Here is a 23,938-nt window from a genome sequence, read left to right on the forward strand (position 1 = left end):
TGGAACTACACTTTCCAGAATCCCTGGTCACAAAGGGCTCCAGGCAGAGCTGGCCAAAAGAGGATTTCACTTCAGATGCCAGAGGAGGAACTGAGGCAGCCAAAGGATTTCTCTTCTTGGTTAGATGTGGTAACGGACACTGACACTGCCAGCTCATCCTAACACCCAGTTCCAGCTCATCCTAACACCCCTCTGGTCCACGTCTAGCTCTTTTTTCCTCAAACACTGAACTGACTGACCAATAAGACCCCAGGTTCATGCCAGACAGCTGGCAGAAGACACAGAAGTGGTGTTCTGGAAGTATTTAATTATGGACGAACAACGTTTAGTAAGCTATAATAATGAAGTAAATGAGTTAAGCTCCTCCTCACACAGTAGCTTAAATGTGTTGATAATATTCTATTAATTTATATATTTATATGTCCTTTTCCATGTATCAAACATTACGTAATTTTTTTTAAAGGGCAATCAGTGATATTAAACATCTGGAGATATTCAAATAAGTTGAGACCACAATGTCTGAACAACAGTGAGCTAAGAAATCCATCTCCACCATTTCTTTAATATTTACCAAATTGTCATTCAGCAGTTTCATTCACTGTGCATGAAAACCCTACATTCATAGTCAGCTATCTTTAATAGTCAGCCAAACTCCTGAATTTGATAGCTAACCCCCAAGATGACTTCTTAGTCTGTTTTATTCTCAGAACTCAAAAAGTAGGTCTAGTGCTAGAACCCATGACAAGGATACACAACAGGCTCAATATTCTGTGTTAAAAAGAGTTGATCAGTTAAATTATCTTCATACTGGTATCAGCCTGATTCAACTTCCTTAACATATGAGTTATCACAAGGTAATGAAACAAAACATCAAAGAAAATAAGAAATATAACTGCTAGTTCACTTCTGTGGATTAAAAAAAAAAAAATCAAGATTCTGTGTTCTGTCCTGTTTTTCTTGAGTTTGTCTCTGGCAATCTCATTCAGAATCCAATAGTCTGGGTGATTGCTTCCATACAGATAATTCCCCAAGTCTTATCTCTACCACTGAACTTCCAGCAAAGTCACAATACTCTAGACCCACAGGGCAGTATTCTCTTCTCTGTGTGCTGCCAAGATTCACAGAGGACTTCCCAAGTTCCTAAGTTTATAAACCATTATCTCCAGCACTCCAGTGAAACAGGTACTATTACACAGATCCTGGTCTTGACATGCCCTAGATGTATAAACTTGGAAGCTTTAGAGAGACTGAGCAGCTTTATCCACGGTTATATATCCAGTATATGTCAAAATGAGGATCTGAACTCAGGTTGGGTCTGACCACAGAACCCATGTTCCCCATCCTCAGTCCATCCTCCTCTCCCATTAGATCACTTGAGAATAACATTTGCCTCTGATTTTGTCATAGTTTTCACTCAAAACACGCAATACACTTGTATTTAGTATGTGTTAAGACTTAGCTGTTGACTTACTACATCCTAAATACATTATGTTAACTAATACATAAATAATCATTTTTAAAAAGCTGGGTTAAAACTCAACGTTCAAAAAATTAAGATCATGGCATCCAATCCCATCATTTCATGGCAAATAGATGGGGAAACAATGAAAACAGTGAGAGACTTTATTTTCTTGGACTCCAAAATCACTGTAGATGGTGACTTCAGGCATGAAATTAAAAGACACTTGCTCCTTGGAAGCAAAGCTATGACCAACCTAGACAGCATATTAAAAAGCAGACAATACTTTGCTGACAAAGGTCCATCTTGTCAAGGCTATGGTTTTTCCAGCAGTCATGTATGGATATAAGATTTGAACTATAAAGAAAAATGAAGTGAACTGCAAGTCATTCAGTCATGTCTGACTCTTTGCAACCCCATGGACTATACAGTCCATGGAATTCTCCAGGCCAGAATACTGGAGTGGGTATCTGTTCCTTTCTCCAGGAGATCTTCCCAACCTTAGGGATTAAACCCAGGTCTCCCGCATTGCGGATTCTTTACCAGCTGAGCCACAAGCGAAGCCCAAGAATACTGGAGTCAGTAGCCTAGCCCTTCTCCAGCAGATCTTCCTGACCCAGGAATCGAACCGGGGTCTCCTGCATTGCAGGCGGATTCTTTACCAGCTGAGCTATCAGGGAAGCCCAAAGGGAAATGAGCTCCAAAGAACTGAGGCTTTTGAGCTGTGGTGTTGGAGAAGACTTTTAAGAGTCCCTGGACAGCAAAGAGTTCATACCAATCAATCCTAAAGGAAATCAGTCCTGAATATTCATTGGAAGGACTGCTGCTGAAGCTGAAGCTCCAATACTTTGGCCACCTGATGCGAAGAACTGACTCATTGGAAAAGACCCTGATGATGAGAAAGATTGAAGGCAGCAGAAGGGGACGACAGAGGATGAGATGGTTGGATGGCATCACCAACTCAATGGACAAGAGTTTGAGCAACTCCAGGAGTTGGTGTTGGACAGGGAAGCCTGGTGTGCTGCAGTCCATGGGGTCACAAAGAGTTGGACATGACTAAGCAACTGAACTAAACTGAACTGAAATACATCCTGAATGAGAACATGAGCTAAGGTGTTATCTGGTATCAAAGAGTAACTCCTGCTCCAATTTAAAGTAGAGAATACTCAGTTTCATATAACATAATAACAGTTAGACAATGAAGACAAAAACCAGAGGATAATTAAACTAGAGTCATGTACACCTCTACACCTCAAACCTATTCCAGTCTCAGGATTCCACCTACAGTAAGGACAATCATATTATATTATTATACCTCCAGGTTCTATATTCTGTTGATGCTACTGGGGTTCCTTTCTATGTGAATGAATAAATTGCAGGTTTCTACCCTTCCTGGACCTATAGCAGTTTAAGTGGGCCAAATCCAGCCATGTTGTGAACGATGGCAATTAAAGAAAAATTTTTAAGGATCACTTGCTATGTAAAAAAAAAAAGAGTACTTTTCTGCCCCTTGACATTTAACACTTGGGTTTTGTCACCCTACCTGAATTAAATGCATCAGAGTTTTGCCCTGTGAAGATATCATCCTGCTCTCTCTTGTCTGAGAATAAGAATCCCCTACTTGATACTCACTCCTTATTGAGTAACAGACTGACAGTGCATCTATTTACTACGAGTGCATCTTGGGAATACAAATGCTATCCATTTGGATTAAGTTTTAAGCACAGTATGGGCAATTTCATGGTAGGCCTAGAAAAAGGACTCTCCTAGGCTTTCCACGATTTCCTTCTCCCTCTGGTCAGCAACTCCTTGAAGTCAGTACTCTCTGTTAGGATGCTCTACCTCCATTCCCAGAAGCAGGGTGAGCTCTCTGAGTCCTGAGGCAAAGACAGAGAGAGTCCTTTTCCCCACAGGCCCCAGATCTAGTCCTCTAAGGACAAAAGCCTTCCCCTAGGCCACTAGACCCACCACCATACCACTCACGGTCCCCCTTTAAGAGACTCCTTTTCCTTGAGCATATATTCAACCTCATCCCCCTGTTCTCTTTAGCCTGGGTCCTTGCTAGAAGTCATTTTTTCTATAACTCTCTCTGTCCAATATCACCCACTCACCTGACTCAACAAGGGTCACACAAATTGCAAGCTTTAAAGGTATCTTTGCTATATCTTGAGCATTGTTCTTTCATTTACATCTGAATAAAACAATAAGTTATAAACATTTTATTGTGGTTTAAATCCCTGACTCCAGGTAGGCAAGTGCCTGCCTTATCCATGATTTTTACGATGAGAAATTTTTCACTATGGATATTAATTAGTTGCTTTTAAATGTATGCAGTCAGAACAACAGGAGAGCCTTGAAATAAAGCATAAGAGATTCCATACTTCCTAATTACCTGGATACTAAAATACTTAAACATGTACCACTGACACGGGTTATAAACTTTCTAATTCTGTCAATATTAAAAAAAAAAATAAAATGGAGAGAAAACAATTATCTATCCTTGATGACTTGGTATCATTTGCCTGAAGGAAGAATCTAGGGTGTTTTATAGTCCCTCTGACTTAAGTCTTTGTTTTCATCATTACTTTAGAAGGTAATCTGATCCACTCTAATGGTCCCAGAGAACCACTTATCCTTTTCCAAGCATCCACTATAAGACTGAACCTGGCTTTGGTACTCCTCTTTCTTTAAACTCACTCCAAAAATGGGCTTCAGAGAAAGACTTTCTAAAGTCAACACAAACTTCAGACTTCAGATCTCTCTTAACAGCTGATCACAGAACGCAGATGAAACTCCAAAACTCAGTGGTGCTCTCCAAGCTTTCAAAGCAAAACACTGAACAAAAATGCAGAGATAAGCGCAGACTTCAAAGAACACTGAAGCCCACTGGCTTACTTCCGTGAAGGTCCCGAGTTCTAGAAATAACTGCTCTGTAAATGACTTTTTTTACTTTGTCAGGATCATCCACTTAAACAGCCTTGGTATGTCCCTGTCATTGCTTAGGTCTTTTTTTTAAAAAAATGTCTTTCATTGACACAAGACAGAAAATTCAAGAATTCAGAGAAACACTCATAGGTTAAAAAAAAAAACTATATATACTATTTATACATATACAGAAGTATACTACCTTATGCCAAAATAAAGACCTTCCCAGTACCCTTTTCCTGAATCTACCTCCTATTTCAAATTGTTTTTAAGGTGGTCTGTACATACTCATTGTCTATACTCATTAACACCCACAGCACTTGGCCACTAGAATGAAGTTCCTAACACCAGCATTGTAATTTTTCTCACTGAAAGCCTCTGACTTGATCCAATTCAATGGCCTCATCCTACTTCTCATCCCAGCTTGACCTCTTGATGGTATCTGATCCCGACCACTTCCCTTTTTTATAAACTTATTTTTTATTGGAGTATAGCTGATCAACAATGTTGTGAGAGTCTCAGGTAAACAGCAAAGGAACTCAGCCGTACCTGTAAGATGTATCCGTTCTCCGCCAAACTCCCCATCCAGGCTGCCAACAACATTGAGCAGAGTTCCAATAAAACACTACAGTAGGTCCTGGTTGGCTATACATTTTAAATATAGCACGACCACTTCCCTTTTTGAAGCTGTTCTTCAATGGGCTTTTCCTGCCCTTTAAAGGCTGGAATGTCCAGGGGTCCTTTGCACGGGCTGCCCTCATTATGCCCAGCTATTTCCTCTTTAGTAATCTCACCCATCCACACAATGTGACTCCACCACCCACATCTTTCCTAAACTCCAGAGTCACATTGCCAATGGTCTGCTAGTCGTTGCCATTTTGATGCCCCCCTTTCAGATGTCCAAAAAGAAGTCCAAGCTTCCTCCCATCCAATGGCTAGAGGATTCAAAAATCTGCAGCCATTTGCTACTCTTCCATCTCTCTCACAACTGCTACATGGAGCTCTGGTCCATAAATCTCACGAATTCTACCTCCCAAAGCGTACTCCACATGGCCTCCTCTTCCAGCCCCCACTGTCAGAGCTCTCATCCAGGCCCTTCGTCTTGCACCACTGCGTTCACTCATCTCCTAACTAGTCCACTCTCTTTAGTTTATCCCCATCCAGGCCAATTTTCACACTACTGCCAGAGCATTTTTCTAAAATGGTGAGACTGTGCCATTCCTACGATTTTAAAATCTCCAGTGGTTCCCCACAATCAACAGGGCAAAGACTGGCTATCAGGATTACAAACTCGCTCCTTCTAATCTCATTTCCTACCATGTGTCTACTTACCAACTTCCAGGAGCCTCAAGCTCCTTCTCAACTTCTCAAACAGTGATCCTCGGACCTCCACGGCTGGTACACCCTGCTCCTTCTTCTCCATGAGGTGAGCAGCTGCCTACCCATTTCCCAACCTCCCCAGGCAGAACTGGTCACAGGCTTTCAAGGCTGTCTGTGTGTGAGGCTCTGCTGCGACATGTACCACACAGTCTCATTCATCTACACTTGGCTCTCACTCCCGAGCCATGGGTGAAACCTAATCAGAGGAGCATCTCAAGGTCAGGAAGTCCACTCTATTCATTTTTTCAGTCTACTCAAGAGCTGGTGATGGACAGGGAGGCCTGGCGTGCTGCGATTCATGGGGTCGCAAAGAGTCGGACACGAATGAGCGACTGAACTGAACTGATTCTCTACGGCTCACATGATCTGCCACCAGATCTCCTGACCACTGAAGTGCAGTGTCACCACTGCCATGCTGGTGGTGTGTCGACTACAAGGCGTGGGAAATCAGTCGTGTGTTCATTCCACTAACACTCATTAAACGTGGGGATCCACAGGTGAGTAAGGCTTGACTCCTTCCACTAAGGAATTCATAGTCTAGTAGGGAAAACAAACACCTCAACAGACATTTATATAACATGTTGGAGGAGACCAGTGATAGAGTGATTCTCAGGACATTCTGGAGTGAAGGGATCCAGAGGAGGACAAGGAACCCAGCATGGTATGGAGCACTGGGTATGGGAGAAGGCCACTAGAGGAAGGGTCTGGGACGGATGGCGCTCAAAGTGAGTCTCAGACAACATTAGGGAGAGAGGAGGGGATAGGATGGACGGAGGCAGGAAAAGAGAAATACATCAATTAATCACACCAATTGCTTTTTCACTGCCAAAGTACAAGTAGTAGAAGTCATGAGACGGTCCTTGTAAATATATCCACACATTTAACCATGAAAATAAACAACAAAAGTGGCATTTTCCTAGGACACACCTCACTTTTTGTCTGTCCCTCTCTCATATCCACTGACACACAAAAAACTTAATACACAAAATGAAAAAGAGACGTAAGAACTGTCATGGCAGTACTGACATGTTCAGAGCCCATGTTTCTCATTTCATGCTTCCTCTAACAGTTTCTTCTTTTCTGAGCTCTCCACGCCAAAATTTCTCTCACTTCCTTCACTCCTGATGGCTTTCTCCCCCTCCCCTGCCCCTCTCAGCTCTTCCTATGCCCACCTTCCATGAACAATGCAGAACTAGCATACATCTTCTAATGTTGCCCTATTTATTCAGAGACGATGTTACCATGAGCGGCCAGATCTTTTTGAGCTGGAAAGTATTTATCAGCAACAGTTCTTTTCTTCTTTTTCCACAGTATAAAGTCTATCCTTTAATTTAGACCCATAGTTACTACTTATACACTAACTTAGTTTCTCGAAGTCTTTAGAAGACTCAAAAGTTATTCTTAAAAAATAGCCCTATTAGAAAAAAAAATCAAAATAATAATCATCACACCATGTAGTAGAGAAAACTCAAGATTTCATTTCTGGCTATGTCAGTATTCTACTACATAATTCCTTGGTCCATCTGATCTCAAGTCCTTATAGAAATCTTAAACTATTTCACATAAAGTGATTTTTAAAATATTTTCATGTTTTTTGTTCCACCTTATTAACAATTATTTTACTAACTTGAAAACTGATTAAATACATATACAGATACATAAAAGAATACAAAATGACCTGTCAATTTAGTATTTCTCTTTGTCAGAAGCTATGTTAATCAGATTTACTAATCATCTCCAAAAGTTCAATGAACAAAACCAATGAATAACAGAATTGTGCTTCAAGCTGAGAGATAAGGAAGAGGGAAAACAGGTGACCCCTTGCTTGGATCTGATCTTGAAGTCACACTAACTAGAGGGGAGGTAAAGGAAGGGAGGAGGGGGGAAAAGCACAGATAAGAACAGTCAAAACAGTATGAGAAGTAAAAAAAAAATTAGAAAGTAAGTTGATTTCACTCACAGTTAAAGAGTTCCTGAAAACAAGTGAAGGAAAGTCATACTGCATCCCTCCATCCAAGAACTGAGCAGAAGTTCCACTCCAGGAAGGCTTGGAGGTGCTAAAAGGAGGCAAGAAGGATGTAAGATCTCAGAATCTAAGTGATGAAAGGCATGCCAGCCACTCATCCTCCCACTTTAGGCACATTTTTTTAAAAAGTTAATCATCAAATTAAATGTTATAATCCAATTTCCAAAATTGTTCTACTCCACTTAAAGTGCTGTCACCTCTAATAATCTTACAGGCAGATGCATTAATTTCAAACATCACTCTTTTCAGATTCCTTGATATCTGACGTTCTCGATCACTTCACCTTTTTTGTTCTTATCAGGAACACAGCCAGATCTTTCTCTAATGCTACAGATCCAGCTCCACTTCTCAGTTCAGTTCAGTCGCTCAGTCGGGTCTGACTCTTTTCGACCCCATGGACTGCAGCATGCCAGGCTTCCCTATCCATTACCAACTCCCGGAGCCTACTCAAACTCATGTCCATTGCGTTGGTGATGCCATCCAACCATCTCATCCTCTGTCGTCCCCTTCTCCTCCCGCCTTCATCTTTCCCAACATCAGGGTCTTTTCCAAGGAGTTGGTTCTTCGCATCAGGTGGCCAAAGTAGTGGAGTTTCAGCTTCAGCATCAGTCCTTCCAAAGAGTATTCAGGACTTTTTTCCTTTAGGGTGGACTGGTTGGATCTCCTTGCAGTCCAAGGGACTCTCAAGAGTCTTCTCCGACACCACAGTTCAAAAGCATCAATTCTTTTGGCACTCAGCTTTCTTTATAGTCCAATTCTCACATCCATACATGACTACTAAAAAATCCTAGCTTTGACTAGATAGACTTTTGTTGGTAAAGTAATGTCTCTCCTTTTTAATATGCTGTCTAGGTTGGTCATAGCTTTTCTTCCAAGGAGCAAGTGCCTTTTAATTTCATGGCTGCAGTCACCATCTGCAGTGATTTTGGAGCCCCCCCCCCCTCCCCGCCAAAAACAAAGTCTGTCACTGTTTCCATTGTTTCCCCATCTATTTGCCATGAACTGATGGGATCAGATGCCATGATCTTAGTTTTCCAAATGTTGAGGTTTAAGCCAACTTTTTCACTCCCTTCTAACCAGACTCCAGACCATGGTTTCCCCCAGAGACTTGGTCTTCAGCTCTCTGGTCTGCCTCTCTGTACACTCATCCTTTGAAGAGTGTAACCCTCACTTCACATGAGGGTTAAACTTCACATTAAGTTTCCTTCTTTGGCTAGACATTTCAACATGAGACCTGGTTCATGTTTCAAGGGCTTAGGAATTTCCCCTTCAATGTTTAAAACCAGACAAGCACCTTTATCCCCTCAAAATTGTTTTCTCTTTCCAGTTACTACATGCCTGATCATTCTGCAGGTCAGAAAACCTTGAAACCACTTTTTACTCACATCGTCCTCTCTTTCTGCAGCACCCCTGTTCTCTCTCATCTCCCTCAACTAACTCCACCATTAACCCTACTGCTGCTGGATTACTGCACTAAGGTCAATCTATTTGTCCCTTTCTTCAATTATTCTTTGCCACTGCTACCAGATTAATCTGCTAGATACCGTGGTATTCTTCATTTCAAAATCATACACCCCTCCTTTTCTTCAGAACACAGATAGTGGTTTTAAACGTCCCCAGATACTTTGAAACCCTCTCCTTAAAAGGTGGAACCTAATGCCCGCCTTCTCCCTGCCTTGAGTGTGGGCTGAATCCACTGGCTTGCTTCTAAGGAATAGAACTCTCGCAAGAGTTTCCAAATCCCTGACCCACGAACCACAGAAATTGTTAAGAGACCATAAAATGCTTGTTTAGTTCTAAGCCACTAAATTCAAGGGTAATTTGTTACATGGCAATAGATTACTAATTCAGAAAGTCTTTCTACTGCCCAGTGGATCAAATCCAAACTCTGCGGGACACAAGGTCTTCCCCAAACTGTTCCTACTTTATCTTCAAGAACAAACACCTGCTTCAGTCTAAAGGCCAGTTATTTCACTGACCTCATGTAACATGGTAAAATTCCGCTTCTTTAACTTATGCTATTCTCACATGAAATGTCCTTTGAGTCTCCCTACTAACCTAAATTCAACACTTTTTTTGGGCTCAGTTCTAAGTCTACCTACCAAAGAAATGCTTCTATTTTGCAATGTATATAAATAAACACATATTTGATTTCCAAAACTATCTTTAAGTTATAGGGAGAAATCATGACTTTGCTACCCTTACATTCCCCATGTTAATGGAAACATACTTTTTTGTTTAGAACTAACTTTTATGACCCTTCCTTCAAAAAGAAAGCTTTGAATATCTTTTAAGAGAGGACATATACAATAAAGTTTACTTTGTTTAAAAAGTGTCAAATAGTTTGAGAGGATAATTTGGTATTAAACACCACCAAAAAAACTACATGATCTACAAATAAGCAATTCCACTTTCAAGAATCTGTTTTATAAATACAAGTAAGCAAAAATATAGGTACAAAGATATCCTCCACAGCATTGTTTATAGTAGGGAAAACTCAGAAGCAACATAAAATATACCAATACAGGAAAAGTTAAACTAGACTACCAAAGGTCCATTTTAGAAAATGAAACAGGTCTACATGTACTGACCTGTTCTGACTGCAATGATATAATACGTAAAAAAAAGTTTCACAAAGAGAATAAAATATTTAAGAATAAATTTAATAACACGTATAAAATCCTTCTGAGGAAAACTTTATATAACATTCCTAAAAAGCTACAAATGAGGAACTTAACAAACAGAAAGACATTTCTTATTTTGGAACAGAACAAGCCAACATCATAAAAATGTCAATTTGTTATAAGTCAATTTATCAATGTAATACAATTCCCATAAATATACCAATAATTCTTTTCAATGAAGCTGAAAAATTGATACAGAGCTTCATATTAAAAATACATGTGCAAGAACAGCCAGGAAAACATCAAATGGCAGAGGGGAGGACTAGGCCTCCCAAACATTAAATTATGCTATAAAGCCTCTGAAGTGAAAAGTGTGCTACCGGCCCACAAGCAGACAGACGAATCAGCGGGGTAGTACAGCAAGCTCAAAACCAGAATGTTAGTACTGCTTATGATAAAAGAGGGAGTCTAAAAATCACTAGGGCAAAAACTGATTTTTTAATAAATGGTTAAAGCAATTGATTAGTCATTTAGAAAAAGATAAAATTCATACCATAAAGAACAGACTCCAAACAAATCAGAGATCTAAATGTAAAACAATGAAGCCAATATAAGTACGAGAGGGAAAAATGGCAAATTCATCTCTAAACTTGATACAAGGAAGGACACACTAACTATGAGTCAAAATCAGGAAGAATAAAAGACTGATAATTTGATTACATAAAAATGTTTAACAATTTTTTCTGCATGGCAAAAAAAATCATTTTGGTTAATAAAAGATAAAAGATAAAACGGGAGAAAATATTTGCATTCATATTACAGATAAAGGGCTAACATCCATAATACATAAAGAAGACTTAAAATTGAGGAAATAAAGACAACTAACTTGACAGAAAAACGGGAAAGGACATGATATACAAATGTATGCATGCGTGCTCAGTCACGTCTGGCTCTTTGCAACCCCATGGACTGTAGCCCGCCAGGCTCCTCTGTCCATGCGATTATCCTGGCATCAATACTGGAGTGAGATGCTCCAGGGGATCTTTCTGATCCAGGGATCGAATCTGTGCCTCCTGCATCTCCTGCACTGGTAGGTGAATTCTTTACCACTGAGCCACCTGGAAAGTCCCATGAATACACACATACACACACACACACATATGCAGACACACACACAAAGTATACACATATGAAAAGATGTTCAGTTTTGTTTATAAAAGAAATACAAATTGAAATTACACTGAGATGTTATTTCTGATCTATCTGATTGGCAAAAATGAAACAGTATGAAAAGTCACAGTTTGGCCAGGATATAGAGAACTAGGCACCCTCATATGCTGCCCGGAGGAATGGCCAGTTCCAGGGCTGAGGCAGAGACAGTACAGGAGGAGGACCACTGTGTTCCAGAAAGTGCGGATGCGTCAGCGAACCGTGCAGATGTGCCAAAATTACACAGCAGTCAGCTTCAGGAGGCACCTATTGGCCAAATCTAAGGCAATTAGAGCTTCAAAATAAGTAAAGATAAGAATAGAGTAAGAATTCATGAGTCTAATCTCATATTTTTTTTCAGTGAGAGATAAGGGAACACTTTGTGGAAGAAAGCCAGTGAATAAATGAAGAGGGAATGATGAAATTTTAAATCACCATTGGGCAACCATCATAAGACTAACTGATTCAGTCAAGAATCATCCATGGATTCCAAAGCCTATAAATCTGAGGAGCAATAGTTTATTAATGAAAAACATCACTCCACAAGATAGTTACTGTTTGAAAAGAGGGAGAGAGTAACACTGGTCAAACCTGGCAGATAGGGCCTTAACCAAAGGCTCAAGGTCAACATGGCCAGAAGTGAGACAAACGGACATTGTGTGCTTCTGAAAATGATGTACTGAGAAGAACACAGTGTCCCCTGCGCAGCATTGCTGCCAAAAGCACAAAACCTGAACCTCAACAGGAGGCGACTTCAAACAAACCAAAACTGAAGGATATGCGAATAATAACCGACTTACTCCTCAAAACTGTCAATGCCATGAAACACAAAGACGGAAAAACTGTTTCAGGTGAAAGGCGACCAGATGCAACGTATGGCCTAGCATTTTCCTACTATAAAGACATTTTGGGAATAACTGATGGAATCCAAGATCTGTACCTAGATAATATTATTGGATCACTGGTAATTTTCTAATTTTGAAAAAGAATAAACAAGGAGAATGAAGATCTGACTGAGAATGCATAACCTGCACCTAATGATAAGGAAACTTCAGACAAATACAGAAGAAGGAATTTAAAAACTGTCAATCTGATGAAAGACAAACTGCAGGAACACTCCAGGAGAAAGGACGGTAAACATGCAACAAGTAAATGTGACATATAACCTTAGACTGGATCTCACACCACAGGGGAAAATGTTATAAAGGACAACATTAGGTCAACTGACAGACTGTGACATAGACAGTAGATTAGATAAGAATATTTTAACAATGTAAATTTATGAAATAGTTTCTGTTGTATAAGTGAACATCCCTGTTCTCAGGAAATACACACTAAGATATCCAGGGGTAAAGGGCCATGATATATGTAACATTCTCAAATGATCCAGAAAAAATACATTGATACACACACACACACATACAAATAAAGAACAAGAAAATACACACAAATGATAAAGTAAATGGGGAAAGTGTTAACAGTAAGAGAATCTAAGAAAAAATAGTTTTTCTTTGCATTATCCTTGGGCTTTTTTCCCAACCTTCACTTTTAATGGTCCATCCTCTAAATGAAACTATTACTCAGAATTACCATAAAACAGATTAAGATCAGCAGTCTTCAAAAAGAAACTACACTAAAAGTTACAGCTTAAATATTTTAACAATAACCATTATTTCCTAAGTGTTCACTTGAGAGATAAGGTGTCTCAAAACAGCCATGCTAGATCCTAAGGAAAACACAACTGGAAAGAAGGTGAAATGTGCAAAAGAAATTCCATGACATGTGGCTAAGATAGTAAGTTTCTCTAGAGTCAGGTTACCTGCCTCTGAACTTGGGCTCCAAGTCATGAGCTTTCCTAAACTTCGATAGTCTATAAAGTGGGAATGATAATACTATCTATTTCCTAGGGCTTTTGTGGGATTGATGGAACAATAGGTGGGGGAGGGGAACTCCACATTTTTGCAAAATGCCCAACACATGGTAAGCTCTCATTATTACTATTGCTGTTATATCATTACCTTTGTATTGTAACATATCTGACACAGAGTAATGGGGCTTTTGGTAACTAACTGCAAAGAATACCAGAGAAGAATTCATGTTTATCCAGAACCAAAATATAAAGATGCTCTGATTTTAAGGGCCAGTTTTTAAGGCAGAATAGCCCTGGGGATGGGGGGGGGAAGGTCCTCTACCAAATTCTCAAGACTTGATGAAAGTATCAGTTGAAAATATCTCATTCTTCCCCATCTCATTTCTATGTTCACCAAGTTAAAGTCCAAACTTTATCCTTTTGACCAGATTACAACTGACCAGAGTAACCTTGGCAGATTACCTGGCTGGGATGCTCAATATCCTGTAAGCTTGTAATTCTGCTTAGCTTACTTAACATCGTCCAGTCTCACAGTCCTCATCAACTCTGAAAGAACTGATAATATCAAAACTCTTTCCCTGCAAGGTCACACACTGGAGAGGCCCAATTAGACCGCAGTTTCCCTCCTCCTGAAGGCCTGCCTGAGCGGTCAGTGGCTTCCCTCCCTGACGGGAATGTAACTACCACTGTGGACGTGCTAACTTTCCAGAAACATCTATCAAGGGTGGACCATCTGTCTCCATTAGCCGCAGGACACCTAATGGACACTGCGAGCAATTCAATACTCACTGATTAAGAAACACCAGCCTTCCAGAGAACCCGCACTGGGTACCAATCGATAACTTTGTGTTAATCACTCAAAAATGAGGGGGAACGTGGCTGAGTTAACCCTGAAATTAATTTTAACCTTTCAGGCAACATATTTCAGAACACTTCAAAAAAACTAATTTTAAGCATAAATATCACACAAGTTCACCATATAAATACATAAAAACGCTCACACTGTATAACACCCACAGAGTCAGTATCGGAAACAATTTACTAATAATGCTGATTTCTAGTATGACTCAGTAAGATTTTCTTTGAACCTTCAGATAATCTTCAGTAAAACCCAAGAATCTCTTTTAAAAATAAAGAGAATATCCAGCTATTGTTCCTAAATGTTCACTTTCTCTTAGCAGCTTTTAACATATTTATCTTCTCTCACCATCAAAGGTAGCAGAAATATACACACAATATAAATAAATTCTATGTCCTGTTTGCCATCTTCTGTATTTTTCTACTGAAAGAAATGACAAAATTCTCTTCTTGTTTCTCATTCTTATAGGAGAAAAAATAAATATCCAAGAGGAATGAACAAACTCCTAAGAGACCTCCTTCATGCTTCCTCTATGGAAGTACAGACTTTCTGGACACTGTCCCCACCCCCCCGCCCCAAGTCCCTCTTCTCCACACCAGCACTTTCTGAAAACAATACCTCCTTACACCGTGAACAGCCTTTTCCTTAAGTGACACAAACATCAAATGTCCCTTCAAAATTTAAGAGATAAAAAAATTTCCTCCATCTTTGCTTCAGGTCTCATTCTCCAAATTTCTTTAGCACATAGAGAGAAGTATGGTCCTATACCCTACAAGGTTAATGGCAGTATTAACCTAAGCCTATGCTTACTTACCGTTTTTAGTAAATAATGTTCAAAGTTCAAAAGGTTAAAAAAAAAAGTATTCCCTGCCCTCCAGCTATCTACTTCCTTCACCTAAAGACATGAAAATGTTATAGTTCATTTTTTATCCTTCCGAGATGTTCTTTTCTTTTCTATCCGTCCACCATTGTTTATCCGTCCACCATTGTTCTTTCTTTTCTTTTCTATCTATCCATCCGTCCATCTCCTTTTTTAGACTCTTCTATGCTTTATCCTTATCTAAGATAGTATCTTCAAGAATATAGCATATCAGAATATAAAGGGCTTCCTTTTTCTATCTTACTGGCTATATAGGACTTTTAAAATATGTTGAAACCAGTTTCTGTGGTCCTACTCTTCTTGTTCCACCAATTCATTAAACATACACTGTGCTGGACAGGTCCACCTGATATAAAATGGATACATACACATTCCACTCCCAAATGTAAATATCTTCTACATACTAGATCATGTTCTATCAACCCAAAAATTGGTGGGTGGCATCTTGTACTGGGGTTACACAGAATAAAGTTCTCTTTAGCAGATATTTAAAGGTGAAATGTCATTGCATCTGCAACTTATATTCAAGTGGTTAAAGAAAATCATACAAATATATATACCACATTTGATTCAAAACATGTACATACACAGAGCATGACGCAAGCGTGGCAAAAATGCTAATAACCAATTCGTCTAGAAGGGTTAACAGGTGTTCACATTACTGTTTTCCTAAGGATTTGACATTTTCAAAATAAAAAGATGGGGTAATAAAGGAACTTCCACAAAGGTCCCCTCATTTACTACCCTAAAACATACAACTGTCCCTTCTGGACTCCCAGGCCTATGTCCTAACCAAACCCAATCCCACCCCTTCTACTCTCCCCCAAAAGAAAATTAAAAGAAATTCTTTAGCTATTCTTCTCAAACTGCTCAAATGTTGTGGCTCCTTTGGGTCTTCTCCTACTGCTCAAGTCCTTCTCCCTTCTCTCTCCTTGTCTAGTTCTTTGGGGACACTCAGACATTTACTGCATCTTTTCATGGCCTAAGCACTGAGAACCCAGCAAGAGAGTAAGTACCCAGAGGAAGAAGCTCTGGATGAAGAATTCTTTTGTAATCCCTACAGCACCCAGTTCAAAAAGCGTTTATTGAAATAATAGGTTTTTTCAAACAAAGAAGGGCATGGGAACTACTGGTAAGCAATGAGAGAAAGGTCTCGAAGCTCAGTCTTTTTAGCAAATCTTCTCCAGTCTCCTCATCTTTTTCTCCAACACGTTAAACTCATCTTTCCTAACCTTCCAGACTGCCATGACTGTCCACTCCCTGATACAATGACAGATTATCCTAGTGAGAATGGAAAAACCTGTTTCACAATCCCAAATAAAGCAACCCTAGAAGTGAGAATAGCCAATTCTCTTACATTTTATTTATATGACGTTACTCAACACAGTAATACACTGTCAACAATTTGCAGGAAAAAAAAAAAAGTACCTCTCAGTCATCTGTCTATGGAATATTCCTGCATGGCACTCTTCCACCAGTTTGAAACTAAGGGAGACCAGCCTCTGGATGTGTGTCTACTTTGGTTAATCACGAGGCAGCTATCATGTCAACTAAGACAACAAGCTGTGTCTAACAACAATACATTTTGGAAAAGTTAATTCACTAATAAGATACAATACAAAGGATACCTACTAAAAAACTGGAACGCTTCTTGAAATAAGACTCAAGTTGAAATTTTACAAATGTAAAACAGGAAAATTCTAAATCTATTTCATTTTTCTCACTTGAGTATAAGTCACAAGCCTGGAAGAGAGCCTGTAGTTCAAGCCTCCAAAAAGTGAGGTCCAGAGAGGTTAAAACCCCCAATTCAAACACCCCACCACTAGCAAATTCAAGTCAAGCTAGGTTTAGAACTCATATACTCTTTTCAGGCTTCTCTGCCCATGGTGACCTCTCAATTTCAGAAATTAACTTTCTGAAAAAAAAAAAAAAAACGTTCTGTCTGAAAAAAGTAGCGGGAACGAGGAAAGGGAAGACTTAACTGTAGTCAGCTATGCCACTAACCAGGTGTTAAAATTAAGTAAACTATCTCATCTACAGAATAAGGAGACAGAATTCAATTAGCTCTGAAGCCCTGGAGAGTTAGATGGAGTACACTCTGATTCGTGAGAGTGGCGGAAGTAATAGCTGTGTATTTAACACAAATTTGACTCAGTCACATTTTTTATACCAAACTTAGTTAGAGCTTAGGCAATTTAAAAACATTATTGTTAACTCAAACCACACCTTTTTTTTTTACCAAAATTTTCATAAATACAAAGAATCTCAAAATTCATTATCTACTATTATCTACATTTTGGCAGGACGTCCTTTAGCACAAAATTTAAACTTCAATCTGAAACCTATTCGAATGCCTATTTAAATATCCCAAAGAGTTTGGAAAGTTATACATTTCACAGTTATTTTCCATTCAGCATGGCATCCGCTATAGAAACATACTCACATCTTTAGAAATAGAAATATTCAGAAATAGTCTGCACCGGCATCTTGTCAGAGAAAAGCCTGCCTTTGGCTCTGGGCTGCCATTTAGTCAGACTAACAAGAATGCCTGTGGGAACTGTCAGTTGTTACTGGGCTACCCATACCAGGAACGGGAAAGGCAAAAGGAGAAGGAAAAAAACAGAAGAAACAGAAAAGAACCCAAGAGTAGGCGGGGGGAAAGGAAGGAAATCAAGAGAGTTAAAGAACACGGAAAAACAGAAAGACAGGAGAATAAGCAAGAGGAATGGCCTGTCAGTACCCCAGCATCCACAAGCCTTCGGACAGGCTGCAGACACCTTGAAGTGTTCCTGTTTGTTTTTCTTTTGTTCAGTTCTGGACAGAAAGTTTGTGCAGAGAGGACATGTTTACTTGTGCCTGCTCCTAGACTCCGTGTCAAGGATTAGGTTTCCAACATATGAACAGTAACACAGAAGGAGCTCCGATCCAAAATACACTAGACTGTTTACCGGGAATGTCCAGGACCTGACATGTTCCTAATGACTCATCTTTCCAGAGTGTGGATCTCTTAACTCCACAAGAGCACTGTGATCCAAAAAGATGTTTTAGCAAGTACTATGTATATTTATACAAATGCAATTCAGTGGTTTCAAACAACTGGTGCTGTCCAAAGAAAACAAGGAAATACAGTCCTCTAAAGGAGGGCATTTCCAGTCAGATCCTCAGGATGCCACTGCGGTCGACCCTCAACCACATGGGCCCCTTCCTCAGCAAAGCGGCTGAAACCTCAGACACAGAAGGAGCCCAGGATCTCATGCCATCATCACGTCCCCCACACATGAGCAAACGCTCTACAGCTATTATTAGCCATGGTTTCTTCCACAGATGATCACTTTAAAAATCATTTTAAAGCCAATCTGTTGCTGGAAATATTTCTGTTTTTTAGAATTGTAAATGATCTTCTATTACTGAAAAATATGTGTCTTGAAAATATCCTGCAGCTGATATGAAATGACTAAATAGGGTACTGATACACTAAGCCTATGAAGTCCTTGTTCTAAACTGCTAGTTAGGTGTGAACAAAGACATACGTGAGGCACGGAACAAACGCCTCTGTTCAGAAAAATTAATAGCAGGAGGAATCTTCATTTTGAACCCTCTAAAAGTGGGAGCAAGCAAGGATTTTGGTACCTTTTTCATGAAAATAGGAGAAGTCTGCAAGCACAGTAACTTCATCAGTTAACTAAAAAGTATAAAACAGGTAACAGATTTCAAAGATAAAATCTAAAGAAAGGAAAACAACAACAACAACAACAAAAAATCTAAAGAAAGGCTATGAATGGCATTTTATTTAAAAATACTTTTCACTTGTTATCAGGTACCTGGATTTTTAGGCAAGTCATCACAAATTCTATTGGGGCAGAGCCTATAAAAAAAGATATTACACAATTTTTAAAAGATAAAAATTAGAAAAAGCTGAAGGGGTATTACTGACACAAAGACAAAGCCGATGAGGTAAGTGTTGCAAGTATAACTAGCAAAGATTAATCTATGGAAACAAAAAAGCAAAAAATGGTAATTCTAGACTTTTACAAAATGGACAATAGGTGCCATGAATGGATGCTACATCAATATAAAAACAGAAAGCACAGAGTTGTCAATGACAATGAACAGATAAGAAGCCTGATGTAGTTGTGAATATTATGAAAAGATTCAGTACTAACAAAAAGTGAAAGTCACTCAGCCATGTCCGACTCTGCGACTGTATAGTCCATGGGATTCTCCAGGCCAGAATACTGGAGTGGGTAGCCTTTCCCTTCTCCAGGAGATCTTCCCAACTCAGGAATCGAACCAGGGTCTCCTGCATTGCCGGGATTCTTTACCAGCTGAGCCACCAGGGAAGTCCAAGAATACTGGAGTGGGTAGCCTATCCCTTCGCCAGAGGATCTTCCCAACCCAGGAATCGAACCGGGGTCTCCTGCATTGCAGGCAGATTCTTTACCAACTTTTAATAAGTTGTACAATAACTAATAGAAATATTAAGCAAGTTCCCTAGTAGTCCAAATATCGCCCAGTGCTTCTTTCGTGGAGATGAAAGCCGCAGAAGATTTCAGCGAGGGCCAAAAACTTTTCCACAGTGGAGTGTTTGGGTTCAGGTAATTTTCACGTCCTCTGACTTAGATGCTTGTATGTCTGGAAAGTATGGAAAAGCGTGCCCTTGAGACCCCTCCCTAACTCCTGAAGGAAAGAGGGCCAAACACACTGCACACAGACTAATTCAAGGAGTCCTGGACTGCCTGATAGTTGAAACTCAGAAGCAACACCCTACAAGGAGGCCAGTCTTGATTAACAGGGCTTCCCTTGTGGTTCAGCTAGTAAAGAATCTGCCTACCATGCGGGAGACCTGGGTTCAATCCCTGGGTTGGGAAGATTCCCCTGGAGAAGGGAAAGGCTACTCACTGTAGTATTCTGGCCTAGAGAATTCCATGGACTGTACAGTCCATGGGGTCGCAAAGAATCAGACACAACTGAGCGACTTTCACTAAGCTAAAGTACTCCTATGAGGGTTCACAGTCCTAATACAATGTGAAAAAACTCAATCACAGCACTTTAAGGCCAGAAACACCTTACTCCACCAAGCCCTCATTTTACAGGTGAGCAACCTGTGGCACAGACTTGGGACACTCAGAAGGTTCTGTATGAGTGGGAACTAGAAGCCAGTGGAAAGAATACAGAGCCCCAGGCACAGCATCCAAAGAGGCAGGTACCCACTGATCATTATTCCAACCTCAATACTGGAGAAGGAAATGGCAACCCCCTCCACTATTCTTGCCTAGAGAATCCCGTGGACAGAGGAGCCTGGTGGGCTGCTGTCTAAGGGTCGCACAGAGTAGGACACGACCGAAGCGACTTAGCATGCATGCATGCGTTGGAGAAGGAAATGGCAACCCACTCCAGTGTTCTTGCCTGGAGAATCCCAGGGATAGAGGAGCCTGGTGGGCTGCCATCTACGGGGTCGCACAGAATCAGACGTAACTGAAGCGATTTAACAGTAACAGCAGCAACCTCGATACTCGTTCCACCAAACTTAAATAAGATCAGTCACAGGACAGAAAAGAGAACTAGAAGGAAAACGCAGAAAGATGTGGAGGTAGTATCATAAAGGACATCCACAGGGGGCTTTGGCCGACCAGAAGCCAGCCGCCTGGCTGTCAGAGAAACAGAATTGTCAGGAGCTGGAAGACAGGACCCTCAAGAGGTATGGGAGGACAACGACGGATACTGCCAAGAGCTAGTGTGTGAAGTGAATTCACTCTCTAAAGCACAGGAAGCTTTTCAAAGGTACTGAGGGTGGGGGTGGGGAAAGGGGGACAAACTCTAAGAAAGATGAAGGGTGGGATCTCACAGCAGCACCTTCCTCTCCTCTGGTTGCTCAATGAAAACTGGCCCATGGGCACTCTTGTCACGAAGACTGCCAAGCCCAGCCTCAAACTGTCCAGTCTAAAGGATCCAAAACTATCTCACAGATTTTGTTACAAAGATTCTAGCAGATATTTCAGTCTAGAAATGTCTGCAGATCTGAGTAGCAAATCACATGGAGTTCTTTTCAAAGTTAAGGTAGTATCCATGAAATACAGTCTGAAACCAATTATATGGATGCTAAATCAACTCTTTAAGATTTAATGTTCAACCGTTGTATAAAGGAAATTAGAAAATAAAAGAATTTCGAGATAAAATTTAAAACTGGTAGATGTGAAAAGCAAGGCAGACTTCGTGGCCTCAGCCCAGCTCTGCTGACTCTGCTACACAAATGATTTGTTTCCTAATCCATAAAACACACCCGTAATAAGCACTGTATGTGCCTTCCAGGAATTTGATTTAAACTAGTTAACGATCATAAAGCAATCTAAAAGTGTAAGCACTGCATGAATTCTCGGCATAACTTTGGAAAGGCATTTGATGTTAAGTCAAGTAATAGCATCTGGTGATTAATTCGAAGGATTCACCGGAAATGAAAACTCATTAATTTATTTTTCTAACAAAAGAAGCCTGTGCTATAAACTAGTCTTGACATACCTACAAACAGGTTTAGAACATTTAAAATGTTTAGAAACCTTTCATTTTTATCCTCCCATTCCTTACTCTTCACCTGTTTCTTTTCTATTTCCTTGCTTTCAGATAAGACTGTGTGTGCGCTAAGTCGCTTCAGTTGTATGGACTGTAGCCTGCCAGGCTCCTCTGTCCATAGGGATTCTCCAGGTTAAGAATACTGGAGTGAGTTGCCATTCCCTCCTCCAAATCTTCCCAACCCAGGGATCGAACCCAGGTCTCCTACATTACAGGGAGATTCCTCTGTCCAGGAGCCTGGGATTTCCCAGGCAAGAATACTGAAGTAGGTTGCCATTTCCTCCTCCAGGGGATCTTCCTGATCCAGGGAGCGAACCCTTAGGTCTCTTAGGTCTCCTGCATTGGCAGGCAAGTTCTTTACCACTAGCGCCACCTGGGAATTCCCCCCAAATCTTACTATGCTTTCTTTTCCAATAAATTCATTCATATTAAAAAGCATTGTCTCCATTTCTAAAATACATCTACAATTATTTGCATTTTCCTCTTCTCACAAAGATCACTGTTACCTCACCTAAACTACTAAAACAGCCTCCGAGCTGGTCTCCCTGCCCACTGTCAATCCATTTCTCAGGGACAGCAGCTTGAATGATCTTTTTCAAATAAATCATGTCATATCTCTGAAAATAAAAATAAATAAAATAAAATGCATTGTCAAATCTTACTTCTGGTCACCTCAACCTTGAGTCCATCTGACTCTTGGCACTCAGGAGTCTAATCTGGAATGTTTCCACAGCACCACCTGTTAGACTGCCCTGGCATCTCCATGAACCAACCCCTCCTCCTAAGTCCACCCCCTCTTTCACCTCCTCCCCCTCACCCCAGCCTGGCAAAATAAACATATACTCTGGGTAAGTACAGTGTGGTTGCTCTGCAAGAACTGCTTTAAGAAGTCTCCTGGTATCTCCAGTGAGCTCCTAGAGACTCCCACCTCAAAGCCCCTTCACTGGGAAACTACAGAGCCTCCACTGTTCCCCAAAGTCCACAAAATAGGGAATGGCCATGCCCTGGCTTCTTTATCTCCCAATGGGTACCTCATTCCTATAACCAGGAGTCTCCTACAAGGCAGCTACCTTCAGAGGACGATCCCCATTTAACATTATCAGAACCCATTATGGACCCATAGACTGGCTTTAATTAAGAAAAGACCTACATCTCAAAAAAATAAAACAAAACACACTTATTTAATGAGTTCTGACAATTACCTAATGTGCTACATCTTGCCCTATAGATGTGTATTAAGAGGCACTTGGTTAGACTTGATACCCAAACATCCAGGTTAAGGGAGCGCAGGCAGTCATTTTGTCATTTAATAGCATCAGTAATATTTCAATATATTTTACCTTGAGACTTCTACGATTGGGTAAGAACTCCAATCTGAGTTTTAACAGACTCTGAATTTTTGCAAACTATATGGGATTCTGAAGAAACTCTCATTAAAAATTAATTTAATGCATTTAAAATGTTGAAACCTCAGTTTTCCATATAGCAATCTTTAAATGAAATAATGCTGCAGAAATCAAAGGGTAGGTGTTACAACTTGAAGAGGGGAACAGGCATAGAATCATGGAACTTTAGAAGAGATGACCAAATCCAGTGGTTCTCAAAACGTAATCCTTCAACCAGCAACATCAACATCACCTGGGAACGTGTAAGAAATGCAGACTATTAGGCCTACCCTAGACCTAATGAGTCAGAAACTCTGAAGTGGGGTCCATCAATCTGAGTTTTAACAATCCCTCAATGACGTCTACATACACTAAAGTTCAAAAACCACTGACCCAATCCCACCACTCCACTGAAGAGAAAAGAAATGAGGCTAGCAACTTCCTTCAATTCTTATACCAAGTGAGTGACCAAGGTCACTGAAGAAAATTCCCAATAAATCTTCAAAACGATTCTTAAGCTATGACATCTACATCCAAGTAGTCACATGAGATCTAAGCTGACCAGGTCTTTATCCACTGCAAGTGTAATTCTTGTATCATTGCTATAAACCTGTGGTGGTGGTGGTTTAGTTGCGAAGTTGTGTCAGAAGCTCTGCGACCCCATGGACTGTAGCCCGCCAGGCTCCTCTGTCTATGGAGTTCTTCTCCAGGGAAGAACACTGGAGTAGGTTGCCATTTCCTTCTCCAGGGGAGC

The 23,938-nt window shown here is 40.3% G+C and overlaps 1 long non-coding RNA gene across 1 annotated transcript in view; it reads right to left on the minus strand.

Moving 5' to 3' along the window:
• LOC122438652 overlaps positions 1–23,938 on the minus strand; it is a 56,865-nt gene that overhangs the window by 23,800 nt on the left and 9,127 nt on the right. The window contains exon 3 of the long non-coding RNA XR_006268601.1: positions 7,725–7,821. This is a non-coding gene — a long non-coding RNA (uncharacterized LOC122438652). The remainder of the gene's footprint in view (positions 1–7,724; positions 7,822–23,938) is intronic.

This window comes from Cervus canadensis, chromosome 3, assembly GCF_019320065.1.
Source record: "Cervus canadensis isolate Bull #8, Minnesota chromosome 3, ASM1932006v1, whole genome shotgun sequence".
Lineage (NCBI taxonomy): Eukaryota > Metazoa > Chordata > Mammalia > Artiodactyla > Cervidae > Cervus > Cervus canadensis.